This window comes from Pseudophryne corroboree, chromosome 4 (assembly GCF_028390025.1).
Source record: "Pseudophryne corroboree isolate aPseCor3 chromosome 4, aPseCor3.hap2, whole genome shotgun sequence".
NCBI lineage: Eukaryota > Metazoa > Chordata > Amphibia > Anura > Myobatrachidae > Pseudophryne > Pseudophryne corroboree.
Genome location: NC_086447.1, coordinates 628,371,881 through 628,382,474, shown reverse-complemented (window position 1 = coordinate 628,382,474; position 10,594 = coordinate 628,371,881). Strand labels below are relative to the sequence as shown.

General features: G+C 41.0%; 1 pseudogene; it reads right to left on the bottom strand.

The window, feature by feature from the left end:
* Positions 1 to 6,788: 6,788 nt before the first annotated feature.
* Positions 6,789 to 6,906, bottom strand: LOC134912768 (5S ribosomal RNA; annotated as a pseudogene).
* Positions 6,907 to 10,594: the final 3,688 nt, after the last annotated feature.

Genomic DNA, 10,594 nt, shown 5'->3' with positions numbered 1-10,594 from the left:
CTCTCCACAAATGTGCAGGTGGTTTGTGATGCAAATCTCAAAATAATGAGTGTTGTTGCTGGTTACCCTGGGGGCTGCCAAGACTCCTTCATCCTCAGTCAGTCATCCCTCTTTGATAAGTTTGAGGACGGACAAATGCCAGATGGATGGCTGCTGGGTATGTAATTTGATATGTGTAGGCCTGCGTATACTTTGTCCAAATACAGGTGCAGCTGTTTTAACCTGTAGAAGGCATAAGGAAGTGATAAACCAGTGATCTGTGCAAGGTGCTAAAGGCACCAGCCAATCAGCTCCAATATGCTGCCTTTATTACCTTGCACATATCACTGGTTTATTACTTCCTTATGCCCTCTACAGGTTAATACATCTGCCCCACAGTGTGTTACTTATGTGTTGCTGTATCTTAACATGAATCACGTTACTATATCTGTCTTTTAGGTGATGGAGGATAAGGCTGTTTCTCTTGGCTTCTAACTCCATTGTCCCGACTTGATACCCCTGCTGAACACAATTACAATCATGCACATAAGTCCACACGGAATGTGATAGAAAGATGTTTTGGTGTGCTGAAATCTAGGTTTCGGTGTCTGGATAAGTCTGGTGGCCTTTTGTTGTATAGTCCCTCCAAGGTGACTCAAATTGTGTTCTGCTGCTGCTTTCTTCATAACATGTGTTTGGAACAACATCTGCCACATGTTGAGGAGGAGGAGGAGGAGGAGGAAGAAAGCAGCTAGCAAGCAGAGGAATTAGAGACATCTGGTGATACTTGGAGTACAGATGTAGGGAGGCAGGTTAGGCAAGAGCTCATCACTCGCTATTTCTAAGGTAATTTTGGTTTGCTTATTTCATTTGTTGTGTAATCATAAATAAATGTTTTGCCATTTTTATTGGCAAAACCATTACTCAGAATGTGTCTGTCTCCTTGACACATACAAACATACCCTCGCTTTATGCAAAACAAATGTTGCATGTGTATTGTGTGTATTTTTAAACTCAAAACAACAGATTATGAGTGGCATGCATTAAGTCTGGATAAGTGATCGTAAACTTGCAGTGCTAATTTATTACAAGCCCACATAATCCATTTAGCATTTCACTTTATCATTGTGTGTAACGTCCTAATGCACAGGTTCACAAACTCGGCCCTCAGGACCACACACAGTGCATGTTTTTCACGTAACCCAGTAGAAGCACAGGTGTATGAATTACTCACAGACATATGTTAAAAGGTTCACAGTTGGAGCTAATTATGTCACTTGTGATTCTGTGAGTAGACCTGCAAAACATGCACTGTGTGGGGTCCTGAGGGCCGAGTTTGAGAACCTGTGTTCCCAAAAAACACTCCTCAACATATAATATGTTAGCCTTGAGGAATACATGTGTCCCTATGTGTGATGCTCCATCATATTTAAGAGACACAAACTTACTGTAATCAGAAATAATTTATTTCCTAATGTTTGATGCAGTAAACTTGATGATGTGTAAGTAAATACACAGTTTGCCATATATATACACATTATTATACACATTCTTTGTTTTTTGGTTAAAAAGTTCTTATTTGTTGGTTTCTGCATCATGTGTAATAACATTATTACTAATTTTTAACACACACAAACATGTCCCAACAATACTGACATTCATTTTGTCAATGTTTTTTTAAAAATTCAATGCCAACATATTAAAAGCTTTTTACGCAACTCAATTGTGTTCTTCTTGTAATGTTGTATAGAGAAGAAAGGTAAAATAGTTATCAATAACATTGTAATTTGGATTGCTGCAGGAAATGAGAATGATTGGAATCTAGAAAGAGTAATGATTAGAAAAAAAACAAGTGGTCTGTTTACTTCCTGCTAAAGACATTCTGCCTGGCTGCCAATTATTGTGTCTGCAGGAAAAGAGAATGATTGGAATCTAGAAAGAGTAATGATTAGAAAAAAATCAAGTGGTCTGTTTACTTCCTGCTAAAGACATTCTGCCTGGCTGCCAATTATTGTGTCTGCAGGAAAAGAGAATGATTGGAATCTAGAAAGAGTAATGATTAGAAAAAAATCAAGTGGTCTGTTTACTTCCTGCTAACATGTATGTGCGGCTCCATCAACATTTCCCTCCTCCAATAAAAAAAAAAATGGTAAAGAATAAATGTGCGTACAAATTTTATGTTGTTGTTTGTACCACTTATAATTAATGATGTTGTATAAATTGTCAAGGAGCTAAGTGTTATATATTTTTTGCCAAACATACACTTACTAACTATTTTGAGTTACTTATCACAAATGTCTAACTTGCATTATTTTCACGTTTTTTTTGGTGGCTGCTTGTCCTGCCCTTTGCCTTTAGCACTGTCATGTTGTCGTGCTCTGGTGGAGCGTTTTGGTGGTGATGAGACTGGCGTGATATTTGGAGTAGTCGTACCAGAACTGCTGCTTGTTTGCTGTTGGTGCATGCATCTGAGTGTTTCATTCAGGTTAGTGAGGGTGGCATTGAGTTCACGTGTAGAGGCGTTTTGATTGTCTACAATTCGGAATAAACTTTCATTAATCTTTTGATTGTTTTGAAAAATGTTCATATAACTTTGCTGTTGTCTGTGCTGTTCTTCCATTAGTCTGTGCTGTTCTTCCATTAGTCTGTGCTGTTCTTCCATTATGCACTGTAAGTTGCCCATGACCTGTGTAATGTCTGTACGCATGAGTTCCATGGTATTGCCTATTCTGGTTGTTTGTTCATTTTGTCTACTCAGATTTCTTGATATTCTTCTGAGGTGAGATGGTAGGCTTGCAAACATTTGTGTCTGCCTAAGCAGGCAATCTTCATTAGTGGCCTGCTGTCTAGCCCAAATGGTCCAAAACACCTGATCAGGGCCTTGTGTTACTGGTGTTGTTGGGCTGTGTTGTGGTGGTGGTGTGCTTTGCTGTGGTGGTGTACTCACAGGTGCTGGGGGGGTCATTCCTTGCCTTAATGGCTGCATTTCTAAGATGTTTGTCTCCTCCATGTCACTGTGTTGCTGTTGTTGCGGAGGGATGCTGTTCCCAGGACTAGAAGCTGAAATGTTAAACAAATCTCCATTAGCTATCCATATGTTTGAGAAATGTAAACAAATCACTACACATGGAACACATGTCATCCACTGTTGCTTTCAACTATTCTGCCTAGCAACATCATCACTCATAACTTAAATACATACATATGCCTGTTTGTGGCAAATGTGTCTGGTTACTTAATTGTGAAAGCAAACACTTTAGTTTTATTGTAGCTCACACATACTCCACCATAAAAACACATTGGAATCCATAATGTGTTACCTTATAGCTTTGATCAAACAAACATAGTAATGTTTTTATATGTATTTTGCAATGTTACCTCAAACACACATGTGAAATTTGGAGAAACAACCTTACTTTTTTCAATAAAAAAAACATGCTTTTTTGTTGCAGCATCTTACACACAATGTCATACTGTATGGCTCAAGTGGACATACATATCTTTACTGGATGTGGACAAGGCCATTTAGCTTGGATTCCATTTCAGCTTTTACTTACTGCGGTAAGTATCTAAGTTTTTGATGTGTTTTGACTTAATGCGGTTATGAAAAATTTGGATTACGTTCTGAAATTTTTAACATTTATTTCAGTTTGATACTCACAATCAAGATGAGGGGAGTGTGGATGATGTCTTGGAGGTGTGTCCAAAATTTGGAGTGGGGGGACAGAACATAGGGATGATAATCTTCGTGGCGGGGTAGCCTGCTGTGGTTGGCCCGGGACATACGACCTTGCTTTCTTTTCGGCCACAGGTTTTTTGTGGTGATGTCTTACAGAAGTGCCACTTCTGCTGCTCCATACTTCTTTTGATGGACCTTTTAATGAAAGTGCAATTTTGTTAAGGCCATTCCTTTACAAACATACCCTATACTACAATGGACACTTTACCTGCTTCCGCAGTGTCATCATCATCAGATGTGATAGGAGTTACTGGCCGACGAGTAGTACTGCTTTTTTCAAACACTGTATAAAAAAAAGAAAAACAATTATTCATGCTATTGTTGATACATCCACCCATTATGCTTATAAACATTTATTCTTTAAGAAATGCTTGTTTTTTTTTAAAAAAAGCATAAGGACCGGAAACAAAAAAAAAACCCATAAAACAATAAACATTGTCCAATAGACATATGCACTATGGAAAAATCAACACAGGAAAACATGTACAGGACACTGACATAGGCCACAAGTAAATAAAAAAAAAATTACCAACCAAAAACACACACATCTTCATTTTGTATTGAAAGGATAAATATTACAGATGCAATATATAAATTGCTCTGTGATGTGGCACTCCAAACACACATTACCACTATATGAGCCAAACCAAAATGTAGAAATATTTTAAAATTACACTGCAGTGTGGTGTCACGGTACAAATACAAGCTAAAAATGATCAATGAAATAGTGTTATTTTGTTTAAAAATGTAACATCTAATAATGACATTACACATGTAAGTGGTTTCCAAACCACTTTCCACTACTCCAGCCTCTAACATGACAACCACTGTTTTTTAAACATTGCACATGGATCACATAAATATAAAACATAGTCACAATTTTAAAATAAAAAAGGCCCAAAAGGAAAACATTATTGCAGGACAATTCAGAGACACACCAAGTCCAAACTACACATGCAAATTATCTTTCATAAAAACACATGACATACAATAAAGTAAGATGTTACATTGGCTTTTGTATAAAACATTGACCAAAACAATGTATTTGCTGACACACACTTGAAGATGGGAGTAATATGCAACGTCACATGACACACATTTAAAAAAAAAAAAAATCATAGAATGTAAATGCAAATACACATGCTCACCATTCTTCCTGGGCCTATCTGAATCCCGGACATGGGTTGCAGAGACAACTTCAGGAGGTATTACACTCCGCATGGGCTCCTCATACTCCAGATATCTTGCAATATAGGGCTGCCCACCACCGGTTTTCCGAGCCTCCTTGGCCTCCTTGGCCATTTTGGACTTTACACGTCGCTTTATGTCATAGTACCGTTTGCGGCACGTGTCCTCCGTCCGCTTGACCACCCCCTCACTATTGACAGCAGCAACAACTTTCGCCCACAACACCGTCTTCCTCCGTGTTGGCACCTTGGTGGACTCAGGGCCAAATAGCTGCCTCTGATACTTCATCAGCTCACGCACCAATGCCACATTTTCAGCAAAACTAAACTTTACATTCCGCCCAGTCTTAGTAGTGGTGCGTAGCTGCGGAGCACTCTGACTGTCACTATCACTTGAGGCTGCTGCAGCAACCTCACCCTCCTCCTCCACCTCACTAACCTCACTAACACTCACCTACTCCACCTGACCAACCTCCTCCCCCTCACTCACACCCTCCACCTCACCCACCTCTGAGTCACACATAATTGTGTGTCTTTACAGTTAACACAGAAAAAAAAGACAAACAACACACTCCTCCACTACCACTACACAACTCACACACACACACACACACACACACACACACACACACACACACACACACACACACACACACACACAACACTGACAAGGGACTATAAAGAAAAATAACTTGGACTAAAAATGAAACAAAACCACAAATTACAAGACAACAAGAATGACAAGACGACTTTCAAAGACAATACCACACTCAGAAATCGCTACCAACACTCCTCTCCAAACCACAAATTCACCTACCTCCACAGCACAACCTCCCTCCTCCTCACCACTAACTAAACCCACGAGGTGCGGACGGTTTGGGGCGTATTTATATGGTTGCGCACAGACACTCCTACCATCTGAAACACAACCAATCACGAACGGGGATGAAAATCGAAACTGAAAGTGAAAATGCGGCCGCTGGAAAAAAAAAACCCTGACGCGTTTAACTTAGGGAAAAAAACAGCAAATACAACAAAAACACATACGCAAACGGCAATGACGGGCGTAAATGTGCCAAAAAAAAACGACTGGCATCGACATCGGAAAACACGAAAACCATAAAGTCGACTGCTTCGTAACTTTGCGTATATGGATTCAAAAAGTTGCATGAAAATGCACCCGATACAAAACGAGTTTAAACACTACACAAACCAACTCAAACACGAATATTAGTAAATATTGCCCTATGTCTCTTCTGGGGCACACTTTATTGTTAATTGAAAAAGATTTTATCTTGTTCTTGAATTAAAATATAACTTTTATTATTGTCCCTATAAAAATAATGACTGAAAGGCGGCAAGAAAGATATGACGACATAAATACCAAAATACGCTATATAAACATCAAAGAGTATGGATTTTAAAGATACTGTCGTTATGGCTCAACGAGCAAAAATATATATCCGATATCAAAGATTGGTCTCTTCTTCCTACTTTAATGCCATATCTGCTTAAATAGAAATATAACAGGAAAAAAAAGAGAGGATGTACACCGGGCTCTACCCTGTTCACTGGTGGAGTGCTTGCTGGAGAAAGTATGAAGTAATATTGGGTTCTAGGTCCTGTGTCCTTGGTTTGAGTAAAAATACCTGCGGTACCTGGTATTCTCTGGTGGTCTCCCTAGGTACTGACCTGGCCTACAGTGCTTGGCTTCCAAGATCAGACGAGGTTGGGCATACTCAGTCAGTTTGACCGCAGGTAAATATGTCGCACCTGATGACACCGGGAACCCTGTGTTGTCTGATCTGAAATGCCTATGGAGAGTCCCAAAAGTATGAAATTATCTTGGGTTCTAGGTCCTGTGTCCTTGGTCTGAATAAAAATTCCTGCGGTACCTGGTATTCTCTGGTGGTCTCCCACCCAGGTACTGACCTAGCCCACAGTGCTTGGCTTCCAAGATCAGACGAGGTTGGGCATACTCAGTGTGGTTTGACCGCAGGCATGTATATCGCACCTGATGACACTGGGAACCCTGTGTTGTCTGATCTGAAATGCCTGTGGAGAGTTCCAAAAGTCATCAAAAAATGCTGAGTGCTTCAAAAGAAGGTTGAGTGCTTCAAAAGAAGGTGATATGAAAAATTATTTGGGTGATTATGTGAGAATGCTGCAAAAAAAATTTGTTGATAGAGAATCAGGTCTGTGTTTGAAACCACTTCTGCTTTTTGATCATCTGCCCAGGCATCGAATGAAGAAATGAGAGGGTGGTAGAATGTGACACTGAGATGGAAAAAAGATAGGGGAACACTTCTGCTGTCCTGTTATGTAGCAAACTTGTGCTCTGTTTACATATTGCATTGCAGAGCCCCAAGGTTGTTGAAAAGGATGAGAGTTCCAGAAATCCCATAGTGGTGGAAATATTTCAGAAGAATTTTCTGTTAAGAAACAGAAACACTGGCTTACTGGTGAAGCTAATTGTGTTTACTCCTTCCCACAGTGTTCTGCAAGTGCTGTGTACAATCAGCAAAACAAAAAAACAATGAAATTTGCAGTGTGTTATTGTTATTATCAAATGGACCTATTTAGAACCGTGAAAGGATCATCAGCATTGGTTTCTAATAGTATATACTGAGCATTAATGCGGCTCCTGCTAAATATAATATGATCCCGTAAATCCCTGAATTGACAAAACAACACATGTAATGTATAAGACAGGAGATAAATCGCATCACATCTCAAAACTCCAATGTCGTTGCTATACTATTTTAGCAAAGACTCTGATGTATGGTGAGTATATAGTTGCTGTTATAAATACTGTTACTGGAGAATCAGTGCAAGAAAGATGAAAGGCAGGGTGACGGGGGAGAGGCCTCCGGCAAGAGACCGGAGGTTACCGTGTAACCTTTAAATTGGTGAAAGAGAAGATGCCCCCTTGTCGCTGGATGCCACTGGTGAATGTCCGTAGTGGAGGGTGAGCCTGGCGGTCTGTGTCTGTGGTGTCTGTGGTCCGATTGACTGGAAGTCCGGAGCACCGGAACCGGAAGTGATGCGCGTTTCGCTCAGGAGAGCTTGTTCACTGGTCGCCTGCTCCCCGGCTCTCTTGTGTGGGTTTATAAAGGCATGTTAAGTGCTGTTAATTGCTGAATTAGTGGCTTCAGGTGGATAGGTAGTATAGAATTTGGTCCCTGACGTGTTCCATCGTAATAATGGGACAAATAGACATTGTAGATATACAGTAGCATGAACTCAGCTAGTATATTTGCAATGTATAAAGAGGAAATGGAAAGTAAAATTAAATCAAATAAGATAAATTAGAACAAAAATGGAGTCAATTATGTGGAACATTGGAAAGAGATTGATTGGTGAGAGAGAACAATCATGTATTTAATGATAAGGAGGATAGATGTGGGATGAAGAGAAAAATTATTATTATTATTTTATTAATTAATAAATGCATAGTTCTGGACCCTGGGTAAAAATAGTTATAAGAAGCTAAGAAGAGGTATATTGTTCTCTGTGCTGATGAATGTGGTATACGATCACACAGATTAGCATGGTCAAATAAAATTGGATGAAGAGTATAGAAAATATTGAAAAATTATTTTAAAAAAGGGGTTAAAAAAACAGGGGTATATACAGTGTACTATTGAAATAAACCTGGGCGGAGTGCGAATTTTATTCCAGAGAGAGACAATGGTGTAGTCTCTGTGATGACTTTGATTTGTAGTGCTGTTGCTGCTAGATTGCTGTAGTCAAAAGGATTTGTAACTGTTTAAGAGAGGGGTGGGGAAGGAGCGGGGTGTTTATTGAGCAGATGGGGAATGGTGAAAACTTTAGGAGATGGGGGTGTGATGGGGAGGGGGAAAGCGGGGGGGGGGGTTTGGTGGAAGCGAGAAGAGGGGGGGAGGGGAAATGGTGGGTGAGGTGTGACGTGTGTGGAGGGAAGGATGGAGGGAAGGAGGTTGATGGAATGAGCGGCCCATATGTTGAGATGTAGGTGAATGATGCTGGATGTTGTGCCTGATGGTTAGGTCGTGTGAGTGGGGAGCCCTGATGCCCTGTGGTGGGATGTAGGAAGGAAGGGATGAGGAAAGAGGGTGCGGGGAAGAAGGAAAGAGGGGGGGGAGGAGGGAGGATGGGGGGAGGGGGGGAGGAGGGAGGGAAAAAAAGAAAATAACTGGGTGGGGGGGGGGGGGTTGTGTGGGTTTTTTGTTAATTGAATGGATATGGCTTGTGTGTGTGACATGTGATGTGATAATGAATGGACAGATATGAATGGGGTGAAGAACTGGTTGGTGGTGGGAATGGCGGATGTGGGGGCGGGGGAAGTGGCACGCTGTGCTTGGTGACTTGGGTGAAAAAATTAAAGTGAAGGTGCTGGGTGGTTTGTGTGTGTAAAAACTGGTGTAAAACGTGAGGATGGAGTGGCACTGAAAGGGAGGAAAATTGGTGGGAAACGCTGAGTGTGTGTGATGAACATAGGGAGTGAGTGTGAAATCAAAAGGCTGGTGAATTGGTGGAAGTGGTAGATGTGTATGAGATCAGTTAGGGGCCGTGGGGATTCTGTAAGGTTTGACAAAAAATATAAATAAAAAATAACTTTCCAAATGTTCCTGCTGCACTAGGCATTACATTACAAAACCGGGGGAGCGACTGATTGCCAATTCCTGTGGCGTAACACTGCAGCAAACAACATCCGTAGAGAACACAATTGTTGTTTAACTAATCATCTGCACTCATTCTGATTATTAGCCTGTTATATTGCATTCCTATTCAGAGGTCTTCAGGTGATCGATACAGGATGGCTTTGCTTTTATAACTCAATCACAGAAAACCAGCTATAGTAATGGGAATAGCAAACAAAGCAGGCTGGCTTTAGCTTTACACAGTCAGTCATGGTTAGCCTCGCTATTACTAAACATTAATGTAAGGAGCTATTCCTTAGCACATATCCTGTCAGCAGTATACTCATTCAACATAAACACATCAGCATAGAACAGCATCCATTTACAATAACATATTTAACATTGAACTTGGGCCCTCATTCCGAGTTGTTCGCTCGGTAAAAATCTTCGCATCGCAGCGATTTTCCGCTTAATGCGCATGCGCAATGTTCGCACTGCGACTGCGCCAAGTAAATTTGCTATGCAGTTAGGAATTTTACTCACGGCTTTTTCATCGTTCTGGCGATCGTAATGTGATTGACAGGAAATGGGTGTTACTGGGCGGAAACAGGCCGTTTTATGGGCGTGTGGGAAAAAACGCTACAGTTTCCGGAAAAAACGCAGGAGTGGCCGGAGAAACGGAGGAGTGTTTGGCCGAACGCTGGGTGTGTTTGTGACGTCAAACCAGGAACGACAAGCACAGAAATGATCGCAGATGCCGAGTAAGTCTGGAGCTACTCAGAAACTGCTACGAGGTGTGTAATCGCAATATTGCGAATACATCGTTCGCAATTTTAAGATGCTAAGATTCACTCCCAGTAGGCGGCGGCTTAGCATGAGCAAATCTGCTAAAATTCACTTGCGAGCGAACAACTCGGAATGAGGGCCTAGGTACATTGCATCATTGGGGAATGCCAGGCCACCCAAAGGGGAAGAGATGCGGCACAGGGGAACTAGAGATGTGCAGCAGGCATTTTTCGGTTTTGTGTTTTGGTTTTGGATTCTGTTCCGCGGTCGTGTTTTGGATT